The following is a 19,820-nucleotide window of genomic DNA, read 5'->3' on the forward strand; positions in this document are numbered from 1 at the left end:
GTTTTAAAATAATTAATTAAAAACCGATTTGAGGTTTAAGCCAATCTTAAGGGATTAAAACAGATGAGACTGTCACGGAGGACCAACATCTGCTGTTGTGCTATGGGTGGGCTCAGTGTCCCTCTTTGGACATCTGGCACACAGCTGGCCTCTGCTTTAATGCATGATGGGTGATACAGAATTGAATGGACCGGGGGTCAGAGCTAATTCAGCTGACCTTTTTTGGTTTGGAAGGAGAGGGTTGAACTGGCTCAGATTGCTGACCATCGCCATTTATGTTCTTCATGTTGCAGCAATTGTCTGAGGCCTTTGCTACAGCCCCGGGGAAATCAAAGGGATGACATTTCCTAGCAAAAGGGCAATGGGTGTATTTTGTGCATGCTCAGAGGGCGGGTTGGCAGGTGCCCGTCCTGTCAGTTTGCATTTCTTAGTGCAGAAAGTATTGACCTGATGTGTGGAGATCTTTCCTGTTCTGATTAATACAATAGGATTCTAGAAGCTCCTCTGTGTGAGAGAAGCAGGCAGAAGGGTCATGATTGTTTAGGTTATACCTTTCTGGGAAGCTGATTTGAACTAGTTCTCTTATCTCTTTCAATTAAGGTCATGCTGACTATAAATATAGGCCAGAAGGAGCCTGGGTTTTACTTTCTCCTTCTGGTGTGGTGTTCTGTACAAAGTATGCTTAGTGTTAAGGTTTAGTCTTGATATAAGTTTATTAGTTTTTGTAAGTGATGCAACTGGATTTCTTATGGACTGTGCCAATCCTGACTATATTTGGATTTGTGACCATTATGCTCATTCTGCACAAGTAAAGCTCTGCTGGATAATAATAATAATAATAATAATTTATTTATACCCCGCCCATCTGGCTGGGCTTCCTCAGCCACTCTGGGCGGCTTCCAACCAAATGGGTGACGTACTATTACCTCTGGTCTATTTTTGGAAACTCTGCTACATGTTTAAGATTTTCCTCCACATATTGACATGTCCACCTTTTGATTTCTTGCCACTCAATGCAACTGCTGTTGATAACTGGCAACTGACTGTGTACCTGACTTTACTGGAGAATATAGCATTTCAGCTACCATTGAGCTTGGAGATTTAGTTTTAAACATATATTTGTTTTTTATTTTAACTAAAGAGAATTAACGGTAACTCCCCCAGTCTGAACAATAACCCTCAGTGTCATTCAAAAAACAAACTCGAGGCAGCTTGCAATAATAAAAACTTTTCTCTATGGTACTACATCTGTGATGTCTCATTTACAAATGCATGTCCTACCTTGGTCGTACACACATCTGCTGAGGAAAGTATATACATACTTGAGCCAGCCCAGAGGAAAAGCCCTGTCATTATGTTCCAGAGTGAGTAAGGGATCCTCTCCACTATACTTACTGGTGGCCATTTCTAAATAGGTTTTGTTTTGTCTATTCTAGCAGTATACAGCTTGACTCACTTACAGAAGCTGTCTATTTTCATTGTGGCAATGAAGCCTCTGGTGCCATTTGGCTGAGCTGTGTTCTAAAGTGAAAGCAGAAGGTTTTGTTTTCCTCTTCTCAGGTGTAAAGGGGGAGACGTGGGGAAGAGAATGTGTAAGTTGAAGACTCTCCATTATTCATTCTCTGTCACCTAATCCATGGTGAGATGGTTGTCTGATCCATGCCAAATTCAGTTTCATATCTGAGTGAAAACTGAGTCTCTCCAGTATAAATCCAGCACTCTTGCTGTCAAATATCAAATAAGAAACCTTTATCAGAATCACATACTGCTAGTGTATGTCAGTTATTCAAGCATTTGTTCAAGTATCAGCTTCGACAGATATCTGAATATCATGGGAATATCTGTGGTATATTCTGAAGAGAAATTTTGAGCAGTTTTTTTTTTGGGGGGGGGGGGAGTGTGTTCTAGTGTGTTTCATCCATCCCTTCCTAGCTTGCAGTAAAAAGCGAAACTGATCGTGTAATTTCAAATTCCTCCCACTTCATTCATCCCATGAGATCTAGAAACTTCAAATGAAAGTAGAAAGAGCCTGATTTATGGGATGGCCTCTGCAGTTTGTTGGCACAGCTCATGCAGATCTGTAGATCTCCCTGAATACATTCAGAAGGTTATGTGCAAAATCAATCCAGTGAGGAAGTTGAAGTAAGCGTAAGATGGGGAGGGGACTGGGATCTTGTAAAACTGGTTCCGTCTGCCTATATGTGAGGGCGAATATAGTGTGCACCCAACACACACACACACGTCTTATTTTTCTGTGCTCTCTCAGTGCTTGACGAGATTGTTGCCATATTAATGGGATTACAGCTGAAATAACAGATGTTAACTTTGCAATGGAAGCTCCAGAGATATTCAGGGAGCTTAGAACAGGAAACGGGTTTAGTCACCTCCTGGGTTTCAAGTTACACACACACACACACACAAACACACACACACAAACAAGAAATAAGCTACCGATGGCAGTCTGTGCCCTTTTGTCAACAAGGAACAGAGGGGAAGGATAGGGCAGGGACAAAGCTTGCGAGGAGCCAGGAAAAGACGAAAGGATTAGTAAGAGGGTTCAGCTCTCCAAAGAAATCTGTGAATATCACATATTTGGGTGAAAATATTCACCATTCAAAACTGGCAAGTGTTGCTTGTCTCTGTGCACATTTACGTAGCCAACAGCTGAGTTGTTGAGATGACCCTGAATATTCACAAACATTCAAATTGCATGGGGAGAGGGCAAGGTTCAGTGATGGGGTGCTGCTCAACACTGCAGGCTCTGTAAGCAACGTGAACATTTGGTCGTTTATTGCAGGCAAACGCACACAGGACTGAGGGACCAGAGGGGCTGTGTGCTATCTCACTGAAAAGGAGAGAAGGATAAAGGACGGGGCGTGAGGTAGTCAGGATGTTTGGGCCGAGCAATTGGGTTGGAAGGGAGGTAGGAAGAATAGTGAGCAGAGAGTGCAGGAGGCTGGTTGAGTAACAGCAGAGTTGGAAGTGGAAAGGAGGCAAGGGGTGCAGGAAAGAGGTTGCGGCATGAAGTTTAGAGAACCAATGGCCCGTGTGGGAGGACATCACTCAGTGGTAGAACTGAGTTCTACATCAAGAAGGTTCCATGCCCATCTCCAATTTAAAATATCAGGTAGCACATGACGTGGAATTTCCCTGCACAAGACCCCAGGCTGAGCCACTGCTAGAGTAGAAAATACTGAACAAGATGGACAAAGTTTGGCATAGTAGAAATTGATATGGTTGCATGCATCCCAGTCTCAGAGTGGTGAGAGACTCCAGGGGTTCCAGTGCTTACCCATGATTTAATTTCCTTGGAATAAAGGTCACTAGAGAGGAGACTGTGGTATCTTTAGGATAAATGGCTTTATTTACATATACCGTATTTTTTGCACCATAACACTCACTTTTTTCCTCCTAGAAAGTAAGGGGAAATGTCTGTGCGTGTTATGGAGGGAATGCCTACGGGTGGCGGGGGGTGGGATCTGCTGCAGTCGTGAGCAGAAGATCCATGGTTCCCCTTCCTTCCCTCCTCTGTGGCTCACTTTGAAACAGCAAAGTGGGAGAAGAGCCGCTGAGTGGGGAGGAGAGAGGGACAGAGAGCCTGCTTCTTTAAAGGAACAAAGTGGGAGAGGAGAGGAGCCGCTTACACGAGTGTAAAGCATGGATCCACATGAATCCTCAGGATTTTTGCACTAGGTCACCCCAAATTCACCATCAGATCACATAGCATGTCCATGGCTACATCTTACACCAAAAAAATCACGCACCCACTGTTGCCTGGGGCCGCAGTGGTGCAAAAACGTGGTTACAAAGCATGGATCCACATGGATCCTCAGGATTTTTGCATTGGGCTACTCCAAACTCACTGTCAGATCACATGTCTGTGGCCACAGCATGAACCACAAAAATCATGCATCCACTGTTTCATTTAGATTTTTTTTCTCTTGTTTTCCTCCTCTAAAAACTACATGCGTGTTATGGTCGGGTGCGTGTTATAGAGCGAAAAATACGGTATATACAACCTGAAGCTAGAATGGAAGGTCTCGCAGCATTTGCACGCTTGCTTCCTCTGTTAGGTTTCTAGAGGGACCCCCAAAGCCATAGCGTTGTGTTCAACACACAATGCAAGTCAGGCTTGTTGTGTTTCTCTTCAGCTTCTAGTTCAGCCCATACTAAAAAAACCAAGGCTACGGTCTCATCCATGCTTCTTCTTGTCCCATGCTTTCCCTGGGGAAAATCCGTTCTTTAGTGCTGAATCGGAGCAAACGTCAATTCACAGAAAACCCAGCTGAACTTTGCTCCAGTTCAGCCACAAAGAGCAGCTTTTCCTGGGAGAAAGTGGCAGGACCAGTGGAGGTCTATCATGCAATACTGTGTTCTGATGTTCACACACACACTGTGTTCTGATGTTCACATACTGTGTTCACACACACCCCAAACCGACTTCAATCCAAATTAAGAAAAAGAGCAACCTAGCTGTGTCTTGTGAACCGCCCTAGGATCTTTGAATGAAGGGTGGTATACAAATTGTAATTGTTGTTGTTGTTGTTGTTGTTGTTGTTGTTGTTGTTAGGCTCGTAATGTGTACATGGCCTTAGCGTCAAGCGGGAAGGAGCAGGACCTGTTTCCTGCCCTTGATGACCCCAGCACTGAGAATGCAGCTCATCCCTATTTGCATTTCTCCATCTGGGGTTCCAATCCTTGGACAAAGAGTGTCATGGAATGCTGGGAACTGGCTTTTGTTATTTGCATGCAGGTATGTGGATACCTGTGTGTGTAACTGAGGGCTCCACAATATGAGACCTACAACAGACCAGACCCAATCCGGAACATCACAAAGAACCAGAGCCATCAGTTCACTTCAGGAAGCCATGCCAGGGTTCCTCATCTGTGTGTATACTGGATAGGTGGGCCGAGGAGCAGGAAGCACAGATGAGTCAAACCCCACTTGATCTTTCATGACTGAGACCTTTAGCGTTCTTCTTGCTACTCCCACCTTTCCGTGGTGCTCTTCCAAATGTAATTGGCGCCCATTGGGCTTACAAGCAGCCAAATCCCCTTCCCACTCTGAGCTCAAGAGTGTTGGCATAGGACCCCATGGATTTTGCTCATCGGATGAACTACTGAGAGTGGAAGGGAAGAGAGGGAGAGGGCGATGGGAGGCTGACAGAGATGCATCCAACTCATTTCAAAGTGATCTCTCTTTTTTTTGCCTCTCATTCTTCTACAGTGGTACCTCTAATTGAACTTAATTTGTTCCGGAGGTCCGTTCTTAACCTGAAACTGTTCTTAACTAGAGGCGTGCTTTTGCTAATGGGGCCTCTTGCTGCCGCTGCGCCACCAGCACACAATTTCCATTCTCATCCTGGGGCAAAGTTCTCAACTCAAGGTAACTCTTCCAGGTTAGCGGAGTTTGTAACCTGAAGCATTTGTAACCTGAGGCGTTTGTAACTCGAGGTACCACTGGATTGGCCATTGTCTATTTACAGACCTGCTCTCTCATATACAACCAGAGGTATTCCATTTATGTATTTATTTTCTATTGCAATCTGTAGCTTGGAAAATTGGAAGGCAGCTAGCAGAAGAGGCACCATATGCTGGAGAAGCTTCCTTCTTGAGCAAAGAAAAAAAACAACACCATCGAGCAAATGGAAGCAAAGAAGTGTGTAAAGGTAGAAAGCCCAGTTGGCTGAATGGATGATACCATGTGATTCTTGTTTTGAAACTGATGGAGCCTGTTGAGATCAAGAAGATTCCCATCCCTAGGCAGAGGAACTCAGTTGTTTCTGGTAAATAGCAAATAATTCAGGAGCAAAATGCTATTTGCAATTAATTATTTTCTTACATTTATAATCCCACCTTTCTCCCATCGCGGAATCCAAGGTGATTCACAAGCACCCATCCAGACATTGGCCAGTCCTAGATCTGCAAGGTGGCCTCCTCAGGTGCCTTCAAGCCATACCTTGGGACCATGCCCATCATTCTGATGGTTGGGAAACGTGTGTGAGAGGAGGGGTCTTACATCATGTGGGTGTACACAGAGACATGTTGCCCGCTACCAAATCCCTGTGAGTGAGGACCAGGCTACCATTGCCAGAGGGTGGATGCCCACCCCGACACTGGCCATGGATGGAACCTGTTGGCATGTATGGGGTAAAGGGTGCTTCAAGAAGGGTGTTTATTGCAGGATCAGTGCTGCTCATGCATGCAGTGTGTGTGTGTGTGTGTGTGTGTGTGTGTGTGTGATCTACTATAATGTCAGTGGTATTAACATGGTGGTCTGTATCCACCTGTCAGGGACTGGACTGAAGAGGAGGAGGAATGGTGGAGATCAACACCCCCCTTTCTCCTGACACTCCCAGAAAAGAGGAAGGGAGTACGGTGGTACCTCGGGTTACATACCCTTCAGGTTACATATGCTTCAGGTTACAGACTCTGCTAACCCAGAAATAGTGCTTCAGGTTAAGAACTTTGCTTCGGGATGAGAACAGAAATCGTGCTCCGGCGGCGCAGCAGCAGCAGCAGGCCCCATTAGCTAAAGTGGTTCTTCAGGTTAAGAACAGTTTCAGGTTAAGAACGGACCTCCGGAACGAATTAAGTACTTAACCCAAGGTACCACTGTATTGAATTACAGCAGTGGTTTGAGGAAGGTCACAGTGCAAAGACAGACGAACAGAAAAGTTGGGAGGTGTTGGTAGGAGAGAAGGGAGAGACAAGGACAGAGCAGCCAGCTGACCCGTTATCACTGGAGAGCATTTCTGACCCCCCTTCTCCCAGAACCTGGCATGCATTGAAAGTGGAAGAGCAAAGGACTCAGAGACAATTAGCCCCTGGCGGCCACCGTAAGGGGAAGTGCTGCTGCTAGAAAGGGAGGGGGGAGGAGCTCAGTTGGAGCAACGCCATTATGGGAGACGGACTGGATTCCTTTGCCTCTCAACGTGATGGTTGAACAAACTCATTACTAAGGACTCTCTTTGTTCTTTCCTGTTTTGAGCTGCCACTGGGAGAGGGATAGAATTTTCTGAGCCTGACACCACAACACCCTGTTTAATTCAGGTGGACACTGAATTCAGGTGGGGCCAGTGGGGCAAGTTTTCTCCATGTCCACCTGTTGTCGTTGGTACTGAAACTCCAGCCTGTATTTCCTCCCTACTTAATCTGGATTTACCATTTCCAGGAAAATCCAATAAGTGGGGGGGAGGGAGAGAGGAAGAAAGAAGAAGAAGCTTGCTGCTGAGGAGCCATTTGTGATATCTGAATGTCCAGTTTGCATATTAAACTCTCACCTGGAAGCACCTCTCCCCTTTCCCCCCTCTTTTTGTGCATAGTCCCACCTTGCAATGTGCTTCTGGGGATACTTCCCTAATAGGTGTTTACTGTGGAATGACCACTCTCAGTTCACTCTGGCTGTGCATGGTCACCTTAAAATGCAGTTAGGTTGTTCTTTTCCTCAATTCAGATTGAAGTACCTTTGGGGGGGGTGAAATGCGTCAAAACACAGTGCTGTGTAAGAAGCCACAGGATAGATGTGGATTGTTGCTTAACGTAGTTTTATGCACCACCCAAACCAGCGGCAGGAGGGCTCTGGATGGAAAGTAAATGGGTGTACACGCTTTCTTTCTTTTAATGGAACATCAACTTCACATCATCAGATCGTTCCCCTGTGGCTCCCCTGCAGTGTTTCTGCCTCTTTTGAGACCTCTGAAAATCCAACCCTTTTGGAAAGTACAGAAGAGTAGCACAAATGCCATAGGTGTGAGTCACCTTAGCACAGCTCTTCTGTCTTTTTGAAGAGCCCTGGTTTCGGAGTGTAAACCTAACCCTACACCTCTAACCTTTGACAGGGAGCGCCATTTCGGTTCTTACATTTTTAGTTGATCTTCATTGGTACTCAAGTAATTTTTTTGCCTAGTTTTTTTCTTTTCTTCCAAAATAGGCCTTTTAATATTCATGCAGTAGTGGTTAGATGGGAGGGGGGATGTTTCAGCACATAGCTTTAAAGTGGGTTTTTTAAAAAAATAATAATGAACTGCTTTGGTGTACTGCCAATCATTCACCCACATGGCTATGTCACACCCATGTGAAAAAGAACATAGTGGGATGTTGATTAGACTGGCCACCACTTTGTATCCTAGAAGATCATCTGGATATTATGTTTTTCTTCTCCTCACTGGTACAAAGAGGATCATTACAGAAACTGTACCTAAATTTCTGTTGAGCACAATGAAGATTCAAGTAAAGCCCTTACCCAAATAAACGAGACTGTGTTTTCCTCTCTGCTAGAGATAGTCCATAAAATTGTGTCTTGTTTTATATGATCATGGATGTCTACATTTTATTGTGAGGTTTAGTGACCGGCTGCTTCTTCATAGGTGGGCTGGGTCTGCTAGAAAGGCCTAGAGGGCTGCATTTGCCTTCCTGCCGGGCCTGCAGTTCCCCATCCCTGAACTAGCACACATTTGCTCCCTCTCTTGAAACCACTGCAAAAGTGCCCTGCATTTTTGATCAAAAAGCCCCCAGAGCAGGCATAGGCAAACTCAGCCCTCCAGATGTTTTGATACTACATTTCCCATCATCCCTGACCACTGGTCCTGTTAGCCAGGGATGATGGGAGTTGTAGTCCCAAAACATCTGGAGGGCCGAGTTTGCCTATGCCTGCCCCAGAGCTCCTGCTGATCTTGGTGTTTTGCTGCTGGTGCCTTATTCCTGGCTGCCATATTGCATCTGTTGTTCTGTCTGTCCATTGGGCCAGACGTGTTTCAAGGGACCTTTCCATGTTTAGAATGATCCCAGGTGTCCGGGGCGGGCCATGCTCTGCCTGCAGCTGGGGCCAGGGCACCAGGTGTCCCAGCAAAGCAGCACAGGCATGGAACAGGTGACAACCCAACCCAATGCAGTGATCTCAGCCAACAGGTAAGAATTGGCGTGACCCTACCTAGCATCATTGGACGTCCATGCTTTCATGCTATTGTGCTTCCCTGTGGATTGGGGAGTGGGTTGCACAACCCTATGTCCATGATTTGAGGAAATACTATCCCGGTAAGACTGGAATTGCAATTCTGCTTCTTTTGCAAACCTACTCCTCCCCTTCCCACACACCTTTCGCCCTCTGCACCTCAAAGTTCCAGCCGCTTCCATTAATAGTGAGAGCCCACCCCCACCCCTCGTCTTGCCGCAGCCAGTGCAAGCAAAAGGAGGATGCTTCAAACAGCGAACCTGTCTCATCAATGTCAGCATTCAATCAAAGCAGATGGGTTGCAGCTGTGAGTACCAGCATGACGACCAGCCTGCTTATAGTCACTTGGGAGGGAGAGAGAGAGAGAGAGAGAGAGAGAGAGAGAGAGAGAAGATGAGTGAGGGGCTAGATGAGGAAGGCTGCAGGAATGCAATGCTAGAGAAAGGGGGAGAGAGAAAAAAATACAATCAGCAACCCCAGGCCTGGACCAAACCAGGGCGAAGGATGTCAGCATCATGGGAGAAAGTGAAGGTCTAAAGCAGGCCAGTGGCAAATCAGTTTTTAAAATAAAATAAAATAAAGGGGGCAATGGTTTACATTACCCCTATGTAACTGCACTTTATTGAAAACATTTCTATACTGCCTGCCATCCTGTTTGGATTTCAGGGCAGCCTACAGCCAATTTGTTGTTGTTTAGTTGTTTAGTCGTGTCCAACTCTTCGTGACCCCATGGACCAGAGCACGCCAGGCACTCCTGTCTTCCATTGCCTCCCACAGTTTGGTCAGACTCATGTTTGTAGCTTCGAGAATACTGTCCAACCATCACGTCCTCTGTTGTCCCCTTCTCCTTGTGCCCTCCATATTTCCCAACATCAGGGTCTTTTCCAGGGAGTCTTCTCTTCTCATGAGGTGGCCAAAGTATTGGAGCCTCAGCTTCACGATCTGTCCTTCAGGGCTGATTTCCTTAAGAATGGATGCGTTTGATCTTCTTGCAGTCCATGGGACTCTCAAGAGTCTCCTCCAGCACCATAATTCAAAAGCATCAATTCCATGGACAAAGGCAACAGCCAATTTGTAGCACAATTCAATTAATAATTTCAAAAATAGTCCCTTCCAAATAGTCTGGGCTTCTAAAGCAGAGCAAATCTGGGCCCGGACATACTCAGACGCTTCCCTTCTCTGTTTTCCTGCTGCTGTAGGGCTGGAAACATCTTCCCTAGCACGGAGGGAACAGCAGCTAAGGCCTGCGGAGGGAACCTTCCCCATCATTAGTCACCACTGCCTTTTAAAATAGAATCTCATATTGGCTGTGCATGACGTTTCACTTATTGTCAGCCGCCTTCTTGGAGACCTTTTGTCAGGAACAAGAGCATAATATGCGCCTACTGGATCAAGCCAATGGCCCATCTAGCCCTGCACCCTGTTCTCATAGTGGCCTGCAGGAAGCCTGCAAGCAGGACATGAGTGCAGGAAAGCTCTGCCAGAAAGTGGAAAGGAGGTTTCTGTTCAATGGATTTGGATGAATAGGAGATGACATCTTATTCGGTAGCTATCCGTCCTCTTTCTCACTTGTGTGAAAATCCACATATCTATTTCAGCGGAGTTAAAAATCACCATCCATGTGCAGCTTACCTCTAGAAGCTATTAACAGGCATGGCCAAACTTGGCCCTCCAGCTGCTTTGGGACTACAATTCCCATCATCCCTGACCACTGGTCCTGTTAGCTAGGGATGATGGGAGTTGTTGTCCCAAAACAGCTGGAGGGCCAAGTTTGGCCACACCTGTATTAGGACAAAGGTTGCATAACCTTCTAGAACAATTACAATATCGAAGGATGCTTCTCCCTTTTTAATGTTTCCCTCTTAACAAAGAAATCACTCTCAGACCGTTAAGTAAACATTTAAAATACAGTGTTTACTCACATCAAAAGTCTTGCCAGGTTTCAACAGTGACAGTGATTAAAACCAGGCAGGCAATAATCCTTAAATGTTACAAATATCCATGGTCTAGCTCAAAACTGAGATTGCTAGATACATCTTCCCCTCCTGCAGGTAAGGGGGGGGGGATGAGTAGCAGGAGGAAGGAAGGGATTAACCCATTGTCTTTATCCTCCTACTAGGTTTGGGGGTATGACATCATAGAGTCCCCTCTATACAGGTTCTGAAACTCCATGGTGCCATTGTCCCTGCTTGTGACTGTCTAGCAATCATGCATTTGTGACTTTGGCTGCACATCCTCCCACAGAAGCAGAGCAGAGCCACCATGGCTAGTAGCCACCAAAGGCACCAGCTTCTCAAGTTGTTTGACAGGGCCCGGTGCAATGTCCTGACGTGCTGGTGTCACATGCACGATGTTGTGCAACATTGTGAGGAGCCAGGGGCAGAGCTGAACGCCCTCTGAATATTGAGGGGGCCCAGCCCCCTAAAAAATAGCTGGAAGACAACAATGTATGGGAAATCCAGATGTATGGCAACCTATGTCAAAACTGGTTTTTATTTTTTTGTCATTTTGCATTTTGGGTCTGGATTTTCACTTTTTGAAATAGGCCAACCCTAGTTACAATTCCGAGCAACCCTTAAGAAACTACAGTGCCCAAAATTCTTTGAGGGAAAGAATATGCTTCAAAGGTATATAGCATCTAACACAGCCTTACTCAGGGATGCAGAAACTGAATGGGCCGGATGTGACATTGATGGTCTTCTACTGCCTTGTTCAATGGCCTCTCTAGACCATTTTCATTGAGCCCCAGATTTTATTTTCTCTTTTTTAAAACAACAACAACCAACAACAACTTTGCTTATAGGACAGCAGGATGGGTTGCAAATCACTGTGCTGGTGAGAGTCAACTACAGAGGCTCAGAGAGTAGAAACAAGAGAGAGGGACTTTTCAGTTGTGCACACCTCTGTCACCTGTAGAATGCTCTCCTGAGTGCGGCCTGCCTGGGGCCTACACTGATATCATTTCAGAGGCAGGTTAAGACTTCTTCACCTGGGCAGAATTTGAAATGTTTTTAAACCTGATTGTAAGTGGCCCAGAGACTTCCCTGTGTCAGGTGACTGACAGATCAAATAAATAAATCATCTTCATTTATCCAGTAATCACATGCAAATTTATGTCATGGGCCAATGGCCCCCAGGTCCTTTATGTACCTAGCAATGTCATTCCCCAAACTTCTCTTTCTCCTACCCCTACTGTATAGACTGAGGCTCCAGAAACTGAAATCTGCACCAAGGAACTAAGAATGATGCAACCCGAAATAGATTATGTAAACATCGCTCGTATTTGTTTTGTTTTGTGTAATTTCTTCTGCTAGCAAAATTCAGGCTTTTTCAGATGTTTTGGGTCCTTTTTTATAGAAAGGATGGAGGACGGGGGTGTCGGAAGGGAGGAAGAGGGATGTGGAGAATACAGAGGGAGGGACACAGAATTAAGATCGCCAGGTCCAGACTCCGGTATTTCAAAAAAGAGCTCAGAATAAGACCTCTGAACAGGTCCCAATCCCCCCGTCCCTCACCCCCCTCACCCCAATCCTTGGCATAGCTATTTATGTCCCATCACCATGATGGGTAAGTAGAGAGCCCAGATATCCCAGCCACAACTTCTGAGACAGAAAGAAAGTTCCACTTGAACTCCAGTTATGAGCCCGAGTCCTAATGTAGGAGCCACTGAAACCATCTTCATGGACCCACTTGGGATCATTGTATACAGCGGCAAAGAGATGATTAATTTTAATTGGTAATTAATTAATAGGCAAACTCCAGAAATGGTTTCAGCCAACATATTAACATTTGTAGGCCACATCTACTTTGAAGGCCGAGGAATGGCTTTGGTAACATGAAAGCTAATTGTTCTTTAAAAATTATTATTATTATAATTTAAAATTGCTTATCAAACTCCTCTGTGGCCCACAACCACCAAGAGCAGTTCCTGCCTTAAACACAAGAGCATCTACACTCGCCTCTCCATGATAACTACGGTTGCATGTGATGCCTTGTGAGGGTGAAATAGCCAACGGGGAATCCAGCACTAGGTTCTTGTATTGCTGAACGCCATTTGCATCACAAAGGTTTTCACTTCAATGCCATGGATGTGTTTGACTGCAAGTAAGTAACTGGATGCTGAGTGATGTTGCAGGTATGTGTGAATCAGCCCTTGTGTTCCAGCAAGTTTCGGGAGCAAAGGAGATTAGTTATTGCGGAGTAGTCAGGGAATGCCATTTTTATAAGATGGGAATTTTTTTTATCATAAGTGTTTCATTTCTATTATACACTAGATAGGCAATACTTATGATTATATATATATTCCTATCTTATAAAAATGGCTTTCCCTGGTCAGACCAAGGTCCTGTCTAGTCCAGTATTTGAATTCCTTCAGCTGCTGGCCTGGTGCCCCTAGAAACCCTCACAAAAAGCCACAATGGGAGGTGGCCCGTTGGTTGTGCTCCAGGTACACTTCCTCTGAACATGGGTTCTCTCCTCATAGTTACAATGGCTAATAGCCATTGACAGTTGCATCCTCTGTGGATGGATAGATAGATAGATGATAGATAGATAGGAACCATGTCTGCTAAGAAGTCCCATGGAATTCAGTGGGGCTTACTCCTGGGTAAGTGGGGTTAAGATTAGAATGATAGAGTTGGAGGTGACCCTGAGGATCATCTAGTCTGTGGGGGATATGCAGCTGTCCCTTACAGGGTTCAAACCTACAACCTTGGTGTTCTCAGCACCACACTCTAACCAACCAAGCTATCCTTGGGTTTGCAGCCTCATCTCATGGCCAATGGCAAATCATGAGGCAGTGAATTCCATAGGTTAATTGCGTGTTGGGGGGGGGGGAGAAATTAAGCTCTGCCATGCCTGACAACCACTGAATTATTGGGATTCCCACCCCCTAAGCAAGGGATGGGGAACCTGTGCTCATACTCACAGATCATTTCAGAGACTCTTATTTGTGGTTTGTGGTTTGACTTGCCTTGCCCTCCCACCTCCCCCAAAAAATTCAGAACGGATCCTTCCTGTATATAGAAGATCCCTCAGGGGACACCTTGGAAAGGTGTAGCTACAGTATGTGCTTTAAGAAGGCCCTTTGGTGCATCTCACCCACCACCTCCTTCCATCTTAATGGACCTGTTTAATCTACACCCTAAAGTCTATGGGAGGCATCTGAAGATGCTCAAGGAAGGACCACCAGTCTGTCCCTAAAAGTAGGGCCGGCCCAAGACATTTGGGCACCTGAGGCAAACCACAACATGGCATCCCCCACTCTCTATCAGGGAACAAGAGGTAAGTGAAGATCCACATCAGGAACAAGGGAGGAATGAAGACCTCCATCTGCTGCCCCTTTGGATCCTGCCGCCCGAGGCAGTCGCCTCACCTTGCCTCATGGGTGGGCAGGTCCTGCCTACAAGATATTTATGGGAATGTTGAGGGTGGCAGGAGAGGATACAGGTTACAGACACTTCAGGTTGCGCGTTTTCGGGTTACGGACGTGCTGAAACCCAAGTACCGGAACGGGTTACTTCCAGGTTACGGCACTCGCCCATGCACAGAAGCGCCAAATTGCAACCCACAGGTGCGCAGACGTGGCACTGTGGGTTGCAAATGCTGCGGGTTGCGAACATGCCTCCCGCATGGATCACATTCGCAACCCAACCATCCACTGTATATTATTAATATCCTTCCTAACTTGCACTAGCAAGTTCCTTATGTAGCAGAGTTACGTTCCCCTTGTCAAGCACAGCAAAAAGCTGGTTGCAGGCTCGTTAGAACCTCTTAGTATTATGCAATTCAATCTGCCTCGGACTGAATTGTACATTCCTGGTAAGTTCCCTTGAACCCCTCTTAAAAGAATAAAGACACCACAATCCTATTCATAGTCAACAAAAAGTAAGTTTTCTCACGTTCAGTACACAGTATCATTCCTGAAGGCAGGCTTAAAGAATTAAAGTTACAAATAGCAACATGTGGATTTACCCGATATGGGGCACAATCCCTGTGCTGCTGTTGGCTGCAAGCCAACAGAGCAGTCCTAGTTGGAAGCAGACGAAAGGAGAAAGAGAAAAAAGGGAGGGAATGATGCGTGACTCATCCTTTTGTTACCTGGACAGGTAAGGTCACGCCCACCACTGGTCACATGCAAGAGGAAGGATGCTCCAGGGCCAGGAAGAACAGGAAGTTTCCACTGGCTGGACCAGACATTCCCTTGCATGTCCACTCTAGCATTACAAAGAATGTTGTACTTTACTGCTACTTGTGGATCACATCCCACAATATTCCCAAATATGCCCCGCTTCTTTGAACTACACCAGCTTGTTCTTCCTAGCCTAGCATGTTTAGGAGTCAAGCTGTCAGAGATCTTAATAACGTCCGCGACGAAATGGACCAGAGTGAACAGAAGGACCCGACTTTCATCCTCCGCGCTTCTCCCGACCCCCGCCTCCATTTAGCAGGGACTTCCAAACGCAGCTTCGCGAGCGAGAGTCGGTCAGGTGGAAACCACCTGGCTCCCCGGACCCGCTCTAAGCGCGTCTGGTGCCAGAACGCGGGCAGGCCGCAGCTTGGGAATCTCACGCACTTCGCAAGGGGCTAGATCTCTGTGTGCGCGCCTGTATGCTCAGGGGGAGGGTCGGGAAGAGAAATGCAGGACCCCGAGTCTTGTATACGGAGATCCCTTATTATCCCGAGAAAATAAGATGAATGCTCGAGTTTTTCGGAAGGAAGGAAGGGAAGGAGAAAAGCGAAGAGGAAAGAATCAGATCCACCAATTTCTGTATTTAAATTATTGGAGTGGAGGAAGTGGGCGGCCTAATAGGCCATTATTTTGCAAGTTGGTATTAGCTTTGGGATTCTTCCCTCCTTCCCAGTCAAAGCGTTGCCAGCGTTGGCGTGTGGTGGTGGTGTGTTTTAAAGCCTCGGCGCCTTTTGATTTTGCCTGTGCGTCTGCCTGGCTCTGTCCGAGAGAGTTCAGGCACTAAAGAAACGATGGGACGCAGATTTGTGTCTTGGAATCAGGCCCCCCCTTTGGCCTTCGCGCTACGGAGGAGCCCAACGCGCCGAGCCCAAAAGCCCCCCCCCCCCCCGAATCCCGCCGCCGGCGAAGCGGCGCGCAAAGCGCCTCCCGGGCTCAACCCACCAGCGCCTTGGTCCTGCCCACATGCAAAGCTCCGTGCCCGAAATGCCGGCTGCTGCTCTCTTCTGCCCCAGGGACCTCGCCCTCCAAGGAACAGGCGCTTGTCTTTGCTTTGGGGAGAGAAGGGGCGTCACAGGGACAACTTCTTTCTCCCCACCGCCTCTCTCCCGTGTGCGCAGATCGCCAGGGCAAATCCTTGAATCTTGCTAATGATAAAAGTAACTTTTCCCTATTGTTGGTTTTTTTTTTCCTGTGGTGACCAAGAGAAGACTGGGGTTAAAAGGGGAATGAGGGAGGGAAGGAGGGAGGGAGGGGGGAAAGGAAGGAAAAGGAAAGAGGAAATGACAAGGGAGGGAGGGAGGAAATAAAAAGGAGAAAGGGAAAAGCGAGGGAAAGGGAGGAGGAAATATAAGAAAAGGAAGGAGGAATGAAAAAGCGAGGGAGGAGAAAGTAAAAGGAAAGGGAGGGAGCAGGGAGGACTGGAAAAGGGAAATAAAAAAATTAAGGAAGTGAAAGGGAAAAGCAGGAGAAGGAAAGAGGGATGAAAATAGTGGGGGGAGGGCAGGAAGAGAAGGAAGGAGCGGGAGGATGAATAAGGAACGAGATGGAAAGACGGGGGGGGGGGGGAAAGGGGGAGAAAGAGAAAAGGGAGGACAGTGGGAAAGGCAAGCGAGAGGGAGACCGAAGGGCCTTCTTGGTTTTTGTTCCTGCCTCCCTGCGTGGCGCCAGGCGGATTCTTCCCGTCTAACTCCGGCAGCTCCGGCTGGGGGTCCAAAGTGGCCGCCAGGAAGTTTGGCGAGGCGCCTCGTGGGCCTCGGCTCTTCTTCTCCCCACCCGCTCCAGGCTCCTGGGCGCCTCCATCCCCAGCTTGGGCCGGGGCTGCCGCTACTACTTCCTCCCTGCGCACACACCCCAAATTCCAGCGGTGCGAAGCAACAGTCCGTCGGTCCGCGCGCTTCAGCCCTTCTCCAAATTAAGCGGGTAATAACAGGGGCGCGGAGTAATTGATTCTGGCTGCGGCGGCCAGGCTTGTCCTCTCACCTTTGCCGGGGAGAGCTTGCCAGAATCGTGGCTCTGCCAGGGAAGAGGCGGGCCGGCAGCCTCAACTCCATCGCCTATGCAAGGGCGCGCGGGGGGGGGGGGTGCGGCTGCGCCCGAGTGTCTGCCTATATGTGGTGTTGTTTTGTTTTTTTTAACCCACAAAAAGGCCAGGGAGCCCTATGGGAACGGCTGAATTTCGAGATCCATCAATGCAAATAAAGAAAGGCTAGGATGTGTCCACGTGCATGGCGAGATATCCACCCCCCCCCCAAAATCCGACTCCCCCCCCCCAAAAAAAAATCCCCTTCATCCTTTCCAGGGATATTGACAAGGGGAGGTTGCTGGCTTGTACAGGTTCCAGGGCCTTTTTTAACAAGAGCACTATCTTATATAGCGAACAGATGTCCTGGAATTTCAGATGTGCTCCCCTCCCCCTCCGTACCCTCCCCCTCCCTCCCTGATTTCCCCCTCCTCCCCCCAGCTGGCACCGGGCACCGAATGGCACCATGATCCCCCTGGAGCGAAGCTTCGTATTCTTGGCTGCGGGTGGGGGAGAGGAAAGCAGCGCAGCCTGCGGTTTTGGCTAGCAAAAAAACAAAAACATAAAAAGGCTAGCGTGGCCAGTGGCAGATCCTGGGCTCAGTCTCCCCACCCAAAAACACACAACTCTTCATTTTTAAATAGATAGATAGGGAGAGCTTTTTGGGGCGCGTATGAGATGGTTAAATGGAGGGGGGAGAGAGAGATGGGCTGGCTAGTGGGGAGGCAGAACTTGGCAGGGAACGCCGCAGAGAAACGTCTCTGGGCGCATAAGGAGGGCAGGCGGGTTGCACTGCAGGGCAAACTTACACGGCAGAGGAAGCCCTTGTTTCGCGGGTAAAGGCGCGCCCTGTTCGCTGTCCGTTTTCTCAAGCGTGCATTGTAGGTGGCTGAAGAATAAAAAGAGGCGAGGAAGCGGGCGCGCGCTGTCTCTTTCCCGAAATAAGACGCGCCGGGGCAGCCCTCCCCCGACCCGAAGCCTCCTCTTCTCTGACCTGAAAAACTATCCCTATAGACTCCCCAAAGACTGGACGGAGAGGGTTACTTAATTCCCGTGGGTGAGGGAAGGCGCTCTGCACATGCCTGGAGGTAATGTCTTTGGATGAAGTTTGATACTAGAGACCACCTTCCTCCGGGGCCTCTGCCATGGGCCTAGCCAGGATTCGAGGCTTTATACGGGTTGGGGGGGGGGGCAGAACCGAGATATCTGAGATGCAGTTGGTCAGTTAGTTAAGTCTATTTATTTACTTACTCTCCCCACCCGCCCCAGATACGCCCATGGCCTGTGCCCTGGTTATTCCCGAACCGAATGGAGATCTCACCCGGCAAACACAATTTCCTGGCGGATTCCACCTCCGCCCCCAGAATCCACATCTCTGGATTCTTCTTGGTTCTGTTGCCGATTCTGCAAATTTACTAAGACCCTTGGATACTTTCAGGAAGTTCCTTCAGCATTTCACTGTAGGTTTTCATTAATGCGTTCATTAACGTGCGTGTGGACAGACACATATATAGTTAGAGATCTTGACCCATTCTAAGAACACGCCCTGCTTCTTATCTTGACCATAGTTTCCCTGGTTGAAGGAGAAGCGTCAGCCTCTCATAGCCTGCGATCTCCCGTTTGGTGATAAGTTGGTCGGCCAGGCGGAGGCCAAGCGAAACCCCCACTGCCCCCCAATAGAAGCCAGATAGGTAGTGAAGGAACTGTGGGGGTGAGGGGAGCATCTCTTTGCAAATAGGTCCCCTGTGCGTGTGTGTGTGTGTGTGAACACAAAACCTGCCAAGCGACTCGGCATTCCAAAGTATCAAGCATTTGTTACACGGTTGATGCCAGCCCTCATTGGCAGGTTCGGATATTCCCCACAATTCGCAGACACAGATGTCCCTACTTTAACTCTTTCGAGGAGGGTGCTGTCAGATTGGAAGGGTGCGTGAAACAGAGAAAGGGTATTAAAAAAAGAGGAGAAGACAGCCCGCGTTTAATCCTGTTTTAGTACTTGGGGGAATTACCTCCATCCCCTTCCTGTATCCAGGTGAAATTTGCATTTCTCTCTGCCTTCAACGTGTCTCTCTTAAATGTCAATCAAGGGATACGGGCCCATCTCCCCTTGTTGCTTTCCACAGTCTCTCTCTCTCTCTCTCTCTCTCTCTCTCTCTCTCTCTCTCTCTCTCTCTCTCTGTGTGTGTGTGTGTGTGTGTGTGTAGGCTTTCGCTTCCCCCACCCCATTCCCCATTTTGGGATGTGTGTGTGTGAAGATTTTTCAGCGTAAGGAACTTATAGGTTAATTCTTCAGGCAGGTCAATTGCATTTCTTTATTTCCCTATCTGGAACACCCAGCAGCTGTTTGCTTGCACAGGATCGACTATGATTACTGGCAGTATATTTTGGGGTACCATGAAAGGACAGGAAACGATCGATTTTTTCAGTTTATTATCCTGCTTTGGCCAGGAGCGTGTGTGTGTGTGTGTGTGTGTGTGTGTCCATTTTTATTTTCTGCCTCCGGCACTCAAAGCTCCTGGGCTTCTCTACGTGTGTAAAAAGAAGCAATGCAACTCATTTGAGATACATCGCAGTCCTAACTAGTCATGTTATTCAAAAGTAAGTCCTATAGAATTCAATGCGGCTTGCTGCTCCCAGGCAAGTGGGGTTAGGCTGGC

The 19,820-nt window shown here is 47.6% G+C and overlaps 1 protein-coding gene across 1 annotated transcript in view; it reads left to right on the forward strand.

Moving 5' to 3' along the window:
* Positions 1-6,965, forward strand: part of CDK12 (cyclin dependent kinase 12) — a 105,399-nt gene extending 98,434 nt beyond the window's left edge. Inside the window, exon 16 of the transcript XR_013390407.1 lies at positions 5,553-6,965. The gene's annotated coding sequence lies outside the window, so the exon portion shown is untranslated. The remainder of the gene's footprint in view (positions 1-5,552) is intronic.
* The last annotated feature ends 12,855 nt before the right edge of the window (positions 6,966-19,820 follow it).

Source organism: Podarcis muralis, chromosome 13 (genome assembly GCF_964188315.1).
Source record: "Podarcis muralis chromosome 13, rPodMur119.hap1.1, whole genome shotgun sequence".
Lineage (NCBI taxonomy): Eukaryota > Metazoa > Chordata > Lepidosauria > Squamata > Lacertidae > Podarcis > Podarcis muralis.